The 12,574-nt window shown below is 38.3% G+C and overlaps 1 protein-coding gene across 1 annotated transcript in view; it reads right to left on the bottom strand.

The window, feature by feature from the left end:
• The window catches only part of nrn1l.L (neuritin 1 like L homeolog), a 38,567-nt gene that overhangs the window by 24,898 nt on the left and 1,095 nt on the right, over window positions 1–12,574 (bottom strand). The window lies entirely within an intron of this gene.

Here is a 12,574-nt window from a genome sequence, read left to right as displayed (position 1 = left end):
TCTCGGTTGCTAACCATGCTCGGCGAAAGCCTATTCCCCAAAGTGGGAGATCGTCTCGAAATCATTTTGATTTGGTCATCATTAAGTATTTTCTTCATAATGGGGTCATTAAAAAGAACCGGAATACGTCTGCGTACAATCTTACATATCTCATTGTATTCCATACTGTATTGTGTACTGAAATAAATAGGAACTTTGTTATTATTTTTAGATAATTGGGTGTTATTAACCTCAATTCTCAATTCTTCGTTTGGGTTTTTATCAATATTTCGTCTGCTTTTGTTTCCATTTTTATTATTGTTACTTTTCTTAAAAAGAAGATTCTCTCTATCCCTGCTTCGGGCCTTCTGGTAAGCTATTTCCACCAAATTAGCAGAATAGCCTCTGTTTATTAGTTTTTGCTTAAGTGTTGTAGATTGTTCATCAAAAAATTGAAGTGTTGAACAGTTCCGTCTAAAGCGTAGAAATTGACTAAAGGGAATGCTAGTCTTTGTATGATTGGGATGACAACTGTCAGCCCTAAGGATAGTGTTGCCTGCTGTGGGTTTAGTGTAGACCTTGGAGTCAATTTCACCAGTGTCAGAAGATCCAATTAATAAGGTATCCAAAAATTCAATTTGAGTAGAGTTTTGGTTCATGGTAAAAATCAAGTTGAAAGTATTCGTATTGAGATATTCTAGGAACATGGTAAGTCTAATAGAGGACCCACACCAAATAAATATGAGGTCGTCTATATAGCGACCATACCAAACAATGGAATCACTGAAAGGGTTACTGTCGCCAAAAACATGGATTCTTTCCCACCAACCCATGTATAAATTCGCATAGGAAGGTGAGAAAGCAGCACCCATCGCCGCTCCCTCGTCTCTGGAGATAGTAAGACCCGTCAAAGTAAAAATAATTATGGGTTAACAGAAACTCCAAGGCCATAGTCAGAAAATTTACACAATCCTGGGAATATAATTCTGATTTGGCAAGAATATAATTAATGCTATCGAGCCCTTTATCATGGGGAATGGACGAATATAGTGATTGAACATCCATAGTAACCCATGTAAAATCATCAGACCATTTTATGTCTTTGAGAATCGATAACAAATGACCAGTGTCTTTAAGATAAGATTTCAAATTTTTTACAATGGGCTGGAAGCATTTATCAAGCCAAATGGAGAGGCCTTCATTAAGAGAACCAATGCTAGAGACAATGGGTCTACCCTGTGGGCGGGTTATAGACTTGTGAATTTTGGGTAAATGATGAAAAATTGGGGTAATGGGAAAGTCTCGAATCAGAAAAGGTATATCTCTAGTATTAATCACTCCCATTGATGTTCCAAATCTAATTAGAGCAGCAAGCTCTGAGTGAAAACCTTCAATTGGATTTTTTGGTAACTTCAAGTATGTATCACAATCCGAAAGTTGGCGTATCGCCTCTGCAATATAATCGGCAGTATTTAATATCACCACAGCCCCTCCCTTATCTGCTTGGCGTATGGTGATATTGGAATTTTCATGAAGTTGTTTTAGTATAAATTTATCTTGGGAGCTAAAATTGGTCGTCCCATATCTATTGTTAATTTTAGATTTAGATAGTTTCCACAGATCTTGTTCAATAAGGTCCTGGAAAACATCCATTGAAGGACAGCGTGAATTAATGGGATAAAAAGTACTATTTGGTTTTAGACCCAAAAATATTTGTTTAACGGGCTCCTTGTTAGTAAGATTCCCTTCAGACATTAAGTCTTCCAAATTTTGGAGACCCTTCAGATCAGAAAAATAAGAAAAGTTTACATCTTATAATATCAAAATTATTTGGCTGTAAATTATCAGGAGATTCTCCTGATAATTTACAGCCAAATAATTTTGATATTATTCAGGAAGCTAATGCTGATTTAACTTCTGATCCTCTTGAGGTATTTGAAAATGTTTCTGAAACGAATCAATATGATGTAAACTTTTCTTATTTTTCTGATCTGAAGGGTCTCCAAAATTTGGAAGACTTAATGTCTGAAGGGAATCTTACTAACAAGGAGCCCGTTAAACAAATATTTTTGGGTCTAAAACCAAATAGTACTTTTTATCCCATTAATTCACGCTGTCCTTCAATGGATGTTTTCCAGGACCTTATTGAACAAGATCTGTGGAAACTATCTAAATCTAAAATTAACAATAGATATGGGACGACCAATTTTAGCTCCCAAGATAAATTTATACTAAAACAACTTCATGAAAATTCCAATATCACCATACGCCAAGCAGATAAGGGAGGGGCTGTGGTGATATTAAATACTGCCGATTATATTGCAGAGGCGATACGCCAACTTTCGGATTGTGATACATACTTGAAGTTACCAAAAAATCCAATTGAAGGTTTTCACTCAGAGCTTGCTGCTCTAATTAGATTTGGAACATCAATGGGAGTGATTAATACTAGAGATATACCTTTTCTGATTCGAGACTTTCCCATTACCCCAATTTTTCATCATTTACCCAAAATTCACAAGTCTATAACCCGCCCACAGGGTAGACCCATTGTCTCTAGCATTGGTTCTCTTAATGAAGGCCTCTCCATTTGGCTTGATAAATGCTTCCAGCCCATTGTAAAAAATTTGAAATCTTATCTTAAAGACACTGGTCATTTGTTATCGATTCTCAAAGACATAAAATGGTCTGATGATTTTACATGGGTTACTATGGATGTTCAATCACTATATTCGTCCATTCCCCATGATAAAGGGCTCGATAGCATTAATTATATTCTTGCCAAATCAGAATTATATTCCCAGGATTGTGTAAATTTTCTGACTATGGCCTTGGAGTTTCTGTTAACCCATAATTATTTTTACTTTGACGGGTCTTACTATCTCCAGAGACGAGGAGCGGCGATGGGTGCTGCTTTCTCACCTTCCTATGCGAATTTATACATGGGTTGGTGGGAAAGAATCCATGTTTTTGGCGACAGTAACCCTTTCAGTGATTCCATTGTTTGGTATGGTCGCTATATAGACGACCTCATATTTATTTGGTGTGGGTCCTCTATTAGACTTACCATGTTCCTAGAATATCTCAATACGAATACTTTCAACTTGATTTTTACCATGAACCAAAACTCTACTCAAATTGAATTTTTGGATACCTTATTAATTGGATCTTCTGACACTGGTGAAATTGACTCCAAGGTCTACACTAAACCCACAGCAGGCAACACTATCCTTAGGGCTGACAGTTGTCATCCCAATCATACAAAGACTAGCATTCCCTTTAGTCAATTTCTACGCTTTAGACGGAACTGTTCAACACTTCAATTTTTTGATGAACAATCTACAACACTTAAGCAAAACTAATAAACAGAGGCTATTCTGCTAATTTGGTGGAAATAGCTTACCAGAAGGCCCGAAGCAGGGATAGAGAGAATCTTCTTTTTAAGAAAAGTAACAATAATAAAAATGGAAACAAAAGCAGACGAAATATTGATAAAAACCCAAACGAAGAATTGAGAATTGAGGTTAATAACACCCAATTATCTAAAAATAATAACAAAGTTCCTATTTATTTCAGTACACAATACAGTATGGAATACAATGAGATATGTAAGATTGTACGCAGACGTATTCCGGTTCTTTTTAATGACCCCATTATGAAGAAAATACTTAATGATGACCAAATCAAAATGATTTCGAGACGATCTCCCACTTTGGGGAATAGGCTTTCGCCGAGCATGGTTAGCAACCGAGACTCTCCCTTGGCCAATACTTGGTTAACAACAAAGGGTACATATAAATGTGGAAAATATCCCTGTAAAACGTGTCTGGTTATCTCCATAAGCACAAATTTTAAATCAAACATTACAGGAAAAGTTTTCAGTAATTTAACTTACAATAATTGCTGTAGCAACAGGGTCATATACTTGTTGGAGTGTAAGTCCTGCAAGAAACAATATGTTGGACGCACAATTCGCCCCCTTAAAGATAGAATAAGGGAACATTTACTTGCCATAGAGAAAGGGGATACAAAATCCCCCATTGGCAAACACTTCAAATCTTGCAGCAAACGCGGCACACAGGACCTGGGAGTAAAAATAATAGAAAGAGTACCTATGCCCATAAGGGGCGGTGATCCACTTCTCTTATTAAACAATCGTGAAGTTTTTTGGATTCTAACCCTACATACACGCAATCCAGAGGGATTAAACACTAGATTTGATATTTCCTATTTTACTTAAGCAATTTGAGTGGCTAATCATAATGTATCTCTTGTATGTATCACAATTGTACTATGTTGCATTTAATGGATACTTTTTAATGTCTTGTAATTTATTACCCTGCTTTGACCACTAGGAGTCACTGTGGGCATTAGCTATTTAAGTTGAGATTCTTACTTTTTTCTTTATGCTTATGATTAAGGGCACCTGACCCTGAAACGCGTCAAGCTAAGACACAGCGTGTACTTTTAACATGGCTAAATAAAGATTTTTTGATTTTAACCAACGTCCTGGTGTGCGGAATTGCTCTCCTCCATTTATCTCCATTGTTCACGGCATGGGACGCCGAACTTCCAGCACCCAACCTTGGATTCATGCCGGCTGTCTCAAAATCAACTTGCGGTGAGTCGGAGCGGTTTTCGCTCTTTCAAATGTTATGAACTGGGTCAAATATGACACTAATGTATAGAGTCTGTAAGATATCACCTATTCACCATACACCATACCCCCCGTTGTAATGTATAGAGTCTGTAAGATATCACCTATTCACCATACACCATACCCCCCGTTGTCAGTGAGGAATTGCTACGTCTAGGTGGCATCAAAAGTTGACCCACTGATTAATACTACAGAGTCTATGGCTGTAATTTGTCGGCGTCCATTTAAGCTACACAGGCAGCGGTTCTGTAGATCGCCCACCCCTTCACCCACAGAGATTCCCTCCCATTCGTGGAGCAAAGCGATAACCTGCAAAATTGTTGATGATTCAGTCACCCTGCCTAACCAAACTAAAAGGCGCATTTTAGTTTGGTTAGGCAGGGTGAGCTTAAATGGACGCCGACAAATTACAGCCATAGACTCTGTAGTATTAATCAGTGGGTCAACTTTTGATGCCACCTAGACGTAGCAATTCCTCACTGACAACGGGGGGTATGGTGGATGGTGAATAGGTGATGGACCTGTTCAAGACCATGAATTATTGGGTGGTGGATGTTACAAGGGGATAATTGACAGGTCGTTTATATTGCTCACAGGTTGTGAGACCCTTGTTTTGTTTTTGCTTTTGGCAAGCACCGTAGTTGTGTATTACACCACGCCATTACAGCTACTCAGTGTAAACTAGAGTGGCTTGCTACAGACTCTATACATTAGTGTCATATTTGACCCAGGACTGGTGAATTTCGCCTTACCTGATCGGGGTTCATGGTCTCCCTGTGTCTAACCTGATTTTAAATACTTCTCTGGACCGATACATAAATTTTTTTTTTATTAATTAGTAGTAAAAGTTAAGTTTTAATATTGTTCTGTGGATGTCTGGGCTCCTGGATGGGGTGGTGCAACTTTAAGGGTTAACTTTTTCTTTTCCTTTTTCTCAATATTTATCTCCTTAACCCTGCACACCATCCGCTGGATTTCTCAATTGATGGGTGGTGCTCCCTTATCTTGTTTGTGAAGTATAAAGGCTCCTATAGATGTGGACGCACCAGGTGCAAAACATGTGTGCTCATGCAAGTATCCAAAACGTTTCACAGCACTGTAACTGGTGCTGGGTTTAAAATTAAGCAATATTTCAATTGTGCATCAAAAGGGGTCATATATTTGGCAACCTGCATTTGTGGATCCCAATATGTGGGGAAGGCTATCAGGACAGCCAGTACTCGGGTGTCAGAACATATGTCAGCTGTGGAACGTTTGGATACTAAATCAGCTATAGCGAAGCATTTGATTGATAAACATCAGGGTACATCATGTGTAAGTTTTCAAATTATAGATAGACCCCAAAAAGATATGAGGAAGGGCAATTTAGATCAAAAACTGTGTCGTCTTGAGGCTTTCTGGATTTACCAGCTGAAAACTACTGAAAATTATGGTGGGCTTAATAGAGAGTGGGAACTCGCTTGTTTCTGCAACTAGTGCATTCTATAGTGTGCATATACGTTTTATAATATATATTTTTCATATTTGGGATCTTACTGTGTAAGTGTTACCTTATATATACTTAATATATTGCACTCTACTAGTTGAAAATAACACCTATAAGAATATGCCTGACAGCCTAAATCTGCTGCATTGAGATATAGAAATTTCGTAAGTATTATGTAATTATTAACATACATTGTATACTAAACTCTTTTATATAGTAGCAATTTGTAACATTCCATAACTGTGCAGGATCCCCTCATTGTAAGTTGCAATGGGTTTATGTAATGCACAATGTGTTTTTGGTGCTAATTTATTCATCTACAAATCCTGTTCGGGGTTAATGTTTTGATGGGTGTGGTTTTTGTGAGGTGCTATATTAACTGGTGTGGGGGTTAGCATACCTTATGCTTCTGAGGAAGTGGCGAGAAGCCACAAAATGCGTCAAGCGTAGGGGTACATGTCACTGCCATCGATGTTTTTAATGATTTCTAATAAATGAAGATTTTAAGATTCAGCTGCCGACATGCTCCGCAACCTCTGTTTTGTCTCTACATGATATTGGCCCGGACCGGGGGCACCTTGCGTGCAAGCACACAGGTTTGCTGAATCTACACGTGCAGGTGAGAAAGGGGGAGTGCTCCCCTTTTTGCCTTTTTACCTGCATCTTCAGAAATGTATTAGAGCTGGTGGGATGAAACATGTGACTGAGCAGTGACTTGGACTTAGGGTTGCCACCTTTTCTGGAAAAAATACCGGCCTATACCTATATATTTATCTTTTTTTCCTATTAATAACATTGGGATCAACCATAAGTTTTACTGGCCAGGCCAGTAAAATACCGGCCAGGTGGAAACCCTACTTGGACTGCTATATTATTTTTAGGAGGGATGGATTAAAAACTGGTAAGGAGGTTTGTCTAGCACTGGTTGCTAAGAAAATTATCATTGGAGTATGCTACAAAGCACTGAGACACAGCTGCTGTTAAAAATGGAAAAAGCATGACAACAAAATAAAGTTGTTATTATGGGTGATATCATTTATCTACGCAGTAACTGGGGGTCATTTACCAAGACTTTTCAGATAGTTTAACACGAAAGGCAAATGGAATGTCTATAAAATGCTATTTAACAAATAAACATCCTTCTATAGTTGCCTTGTAAGCATGAAGAGATATAGCAAAGCAAAACATTTATGAAATGGACATTTACAGCATTCAAGTTAGCTGTATCAGCTGATAGATATTAGGTAGAAGGAGGACCAACAAAAAGAATGAAAAAAACAGGCAAGCAAACATTAAAAAATGAAGGGGCACTGCTAAAAGAGTAATACAAATTATTATTTAAGTATAAAAATACTAAGAAAATTAAACAAGGGAGAGTGTGACTCAGGGTACCAGAGGGAGGTGAGTTTGTTAGTGGAATCTTGGAAAAGGAGGCTATAAAAAGATTTATTTTCTGTTTACATAACTGATAAACTATTTCACAAAGGTTTCATTTTAATGGACCCCTTTCAGTAAATTTAAGTAAAGATGACTGGAGGAAGGTCAAAAGAGACTAACACATGTGAAAATGTGAGAGGCCAGAACCTGATGGTATTCATCCCTGGGTATTAAAGAAGCTTAGCTCTGTGGTTCTTAAACCGCTTTACTTAATGTCTGGTATGGTGCCAAGAGACTGGTGAATTGCTAATGTGGTGTCATTATTTAAAAAGGGATACATATACATCTATATGTGTGCACAGTTTTCATTCCTGAACTGAACAAATTAGTTTAGCTATGTACTATGTAGCATTACATTACATCAATGTATACATCTTTGCACTATTTACTACACTGAAAAGCATTTACCACATTACTTTGCCTGTGCTTAGTGGTTGGGTCTTCTGGGCATACCAACACTTGTGTTAATATATATGTAATTATACATTTGCTTCTCTGAGCACTTTTGTAATTTACATTCATTTTTTATTTTTATTTTATTCTGAGATATTAGCATTTTTTAAGTTCTGCTATCAGCAAGCTTTTAACTCAACTCAACTCAGCAATCATTGGCATGCCTTGATAAAGCAATAAAAGCAATAAGTGAATAGTGCATGATTGTATGAGGTGCAGACTAATTGGACTTGAGAGAACCATGGCAAAATATACAGCTGGTTAAAATAAATACATTTCTTAATTTCCCCAATATTAACAATCACGTAGGAACACCAGAACACAATGTTGGTGTACAAATCCAGGAAAACATTATGTAATATCAAGGGAAAACACCCATTGAAGTGAATTATAAATTGGCGGGACCACCAAAAAAACTGTGTAAAATGCGGGAAAACTTAAAATCAGAATATGTAAAATTGAAGTTTCACTGTATATCAGGGTTCCCAGACTTTAATGAATTTCTCATGCTTGTCTGTAAGTATACTAGTCCACTTTTCTTTAACCATAATCCAATTTAGTGAGAGACAGGAATAGATATGGATTTTTCCAGAACTCTGGCATAGTAATCATGGATGAGCAAATTTGGAACCAAGTTTCATAGGTAATAGTATCAATAAGGTCTTTACCCAATGCTCTTATAAAAGGTAATGTGTCTTTAGAACAGGCATCAAGGAACAGTTGATATAAATTAAAAATAAGACCTTTTGAAAATTGGTATTTTATACAAATTGTTTCAAAATAAGTGGGAGCCATAGGGGAGTTATCTTTGCTAAACATAGATAGCTTGCTAAACATAAAGCAAGCTATCTCCAGCATCCAGCATGACCTAGATAAATGGAAAACAGCAAACATCTCCTTTTTAGGCAGAGCACATTTATTCAAAATGATATATTTTCCTAAAGTACTTTATAAGATCCAAGTGTTACCATACTACCTCAAATGCAAAGACCTAAAACTATCAATAAAATCTTCAGAGACTTCATTTGGAAAGGGAAAAGACCTTGGATAGCCTTACTAAAACTACAACAGCTCAAAATTAATGGAGGAATTAACTTTCCAAGTGTAGAAGACTATAATGCGGCTGCTCTGCTGCATCATGCTGGCGACTGGATATACAATACTAACACATACAGCAACTTAGACCTAGAACTAGAGCTTATGGAATCTACATACTTAAATCCCTCACTGCACCTCCCACCTAATGAACTCACACACAACCAAAAAATGAACCCCCCTCTTTATGGGCACTTACAAAGCCTGGAGACATGCCCGACATAAAGGAAATACCACACAAGCCCTTTCCCTATATCTACCTTGGACTGACAATAAACAATTCTCAAGTGGTCTACTATCGAATACATTCACCTGGCGAAACAATGACATCTGCTGCATAAGAGACATTTTCGCTAGTACACTAAATATCATGACACACGCAGAAGCATACGGTAAACACCGGATTCTTTGTGGACAGCACTACTACTTACAAGCTTCCCACTATGCGAGGAAGGTTTTACGTAAGACATATCTAGTCCATTAAACCATATATGGAAGGGAACTAACACACCATGCTCAACATCCTACATTTACAAACTTACAAGAACAAACCTAGACCCACTGGAAAATGAAACCTCCTTTGGAAAATGGGCTGACATAATTTTAACATCAGACATTGTGAAAATGCACTCTCACTCAATGCACCTAATACCATCCAGTCAATATCAGATCATGACCCTGCAAATACTACACCAATCCTACCTGACCCCACTAAGAAGGTTCAAAATGGGATTGCTGGCCAGCCCATCGCGTTTGAGATGCTCATCAGCTGATGCCTCCCTAATTCATAGCATGTGGTCATGCCCAATAATCAAAACCTTCTGGTTGGAGGTATATTAATACTGGCATTCACTGACCAAACAACAGTTCCAGCCTAACATCGAATGGGCTCTCTTTAGTAAACTCAAGGACGCCCAGCAAACTACCAGGGCCAATAAAGCTCTAGTGGAACGGTTAGCCACAGCTACTAGGAAAGCTATATTACAGAGGTGTGGGTTAATGGAGCCAACACAATTGTATTATTATTATTACTGTTTTTATTTTTAAGAAAAGCTCCCTAGCAAGCACTTTGCTCCCCACACCAGGAGACAGCAGCCATGTTGGAACATGCATGTGCATAATGAGCAACTGTGGAGTAAAATAAGTCAATGCATCCTCTGATCATGCACATGCACATATTAAGCGAGTTGCAACAATGGAGCAATAATAACCAGCATAGTTAATAGATACACATTTATAAATGTGCTTTAGGGATGGTGATATTTTGGTTACAGGGGACTCTGTAAAAGCTAATGTGTTTAATGAGTTCCTTGTATACAATAGAGGAGTTAGAGTACCCACTCTGTAAAAGTACGAATAGCTCAGCTTTTTGTGATGAAGTAAGCATGAACTTGGACAGTGGGGAGGGGTTGCAAACGATCTACATGCATTTTGCCAAAAACGTTGGTTGTTTGGTACTGCTCAGCTGCATAACTACAGAGGAAGCAGGCCCTGCGGCTGCAGGGGGCCCCCGGAGGTATAGGGGTCCCTATGAAGCCCTAATTCAACATTTCAACATATATTGATAAAACAGATATACCTCTGGCTATGTTGGGTCCAGTAACATTTAGTTATGTCTGTATTAAAGAGGGTAAAGATTCACGGCTGGAGAGGGTCATTCTTGCTAAAAGTACTGGTAAGGCCCTATCTGGAATTTGCAGTGCTGGTCTCCAGTGCCGAAAAAGGATATTAATGAAAAATAAAATGTAAATTTTTTTAATAAAGGTGGCAACCCTAGCACCAGCTGTTTAGAGCGGGTCTGGGCCGGCGGGGTCAACGAGGACTGGGGCCCACCAGGTTTTTTCCTGGTGTACAGCTGGCCCAGTTCGACCCTGACGGTAACTTAAAAACACTGGACATATTAAAGTGCCAATATAGATATATTGTAGCATGGTTTGGAAAATCATAGATGGAAAGTATATCCCTCCCAGAATCCTCTATGAAGCAGTGCAGAGGGCTGTGAAAATGAGGCTCTGAGCAGCAGTGAGGAGTGATTAGTCTCACCTGGAGTAAAAAGGTGGGGGCTCAATTAAGGCTGCTCTCTGCCCTGTCTGAGAGAGAAAGGTGTTTTGTTGAGCATTAGGTCTGTATTGCTGGACACAAGTTTTGACAAGGAGACAAGTTCTCCGGTAGAAAGGACTGGCTACCCGCTACTTCCCTAAAGTGATTGGGGAGTGAGCTGCTTCCAGGAGGAAAGCACAGTGAGTCTCCAAGGGACTGTGAGTAAACAGTTTCTTTTTTTTCCTGGAATTATCTTGCCCAAGTGGGGCTGTGGGTTCTTTGGCAAAAGGACATTTTTCTTTAACAGCACAGCTGGAACTATTTTGTTTTCTGCCTCCTTAAAGATTATGAATTTTTATGTTTATATGTAAGCTGGTGTGTGGAATAAAATCACATACAAAGATCAGCTGAAAACCCGGTGTACTGTCTCTTGTCTGTGTGAACGGAGCTGCTGCTGCTGCTACTACCTAAAGAGTGATTCCCCACAAAATATATATATATATATATATATATATATATATATATATATATATATATATATATATATATATACACTTCCAAAAGAATCCGCACTCTCAGGACTTGCGAAATACAAAAATTATTTTTATTTTCAGAACTTCAGCCTGACGTTTCGGCCCTATACGGGGCCTTTCTCAAAGTACTGAGACGTATTAACTTTGTTGAAATACATTAACCCCCCTAGAATATATCACATAGATCTACCTCAACAAATATAAACCCTTTAAAAATTCATCAGCATTATTTCACTCTATCAGGATAAAAACAAAGCACAAAGTAGCAGCACTAATTGTATCACATGATAATATATAGTTTCAAGTAAATTGCAAATTTTGTGTCAAATTATGAGCAGATATAATTTATATATTCCTGATATCTGTAGCTACCAGTCATTACAAAAATAATAAATAAACTCAATAAGTTTCTTTGGGGATGAATTCTTCTTCCCTTACTTCAGATCCAGTGACTTAACCCCTTCAGACTCCTCCAATTACTACTTAGTGTCACTCTCCATATTATTTACTTGTATGATGCTACTAACATACGATGTGATGTTAGTGCCTCCCCTTTCTATAATGTTGCCACTCTTAAATTAAATTACTTCTAGGGACTTGGGGTGTTGGTACATTATAATTATATATATGGGCTTTGATGATTTGTAACTACTCACACTGAACCAGGGCCACCATCAGGGGGGGACAGGGGGGACAAGTGTCCCGGGCCCGGGCATGAAGTGGGGCCCAGCAGTGCTGCACTTTTGAAAGAGCCGGGACCCCTTGTGAGCGACGAAGCCTGCAGCCATTTTCTAAGTCCCGAACAGCCGAAATGCGGAAGTGCCGAAAAGCCGAAGGACCCGAAGCCACGAAAACAGCCAAAGCCGAACTTTTGAAGCACCAAAAAGACCCAAA

Source organism: Xenopus laevis, chromosome 4L (assembly GCF_017654675.1).
Source record: "Xenopus laevis strain J_2021 chromosome 4L, Xenopus_laevis_v10.1, whole genome shotgun sequence".
In the NCBI taxonomy this organism is placed as follows: Eukaryota; Metazoa; Chordata; class Amphibia; order Anura; family Pipidae; genus Xenopus; species Xenopus laevis.
This window is presented reverse-complemented; position numbering and strand designations above follow the sequence as displayed.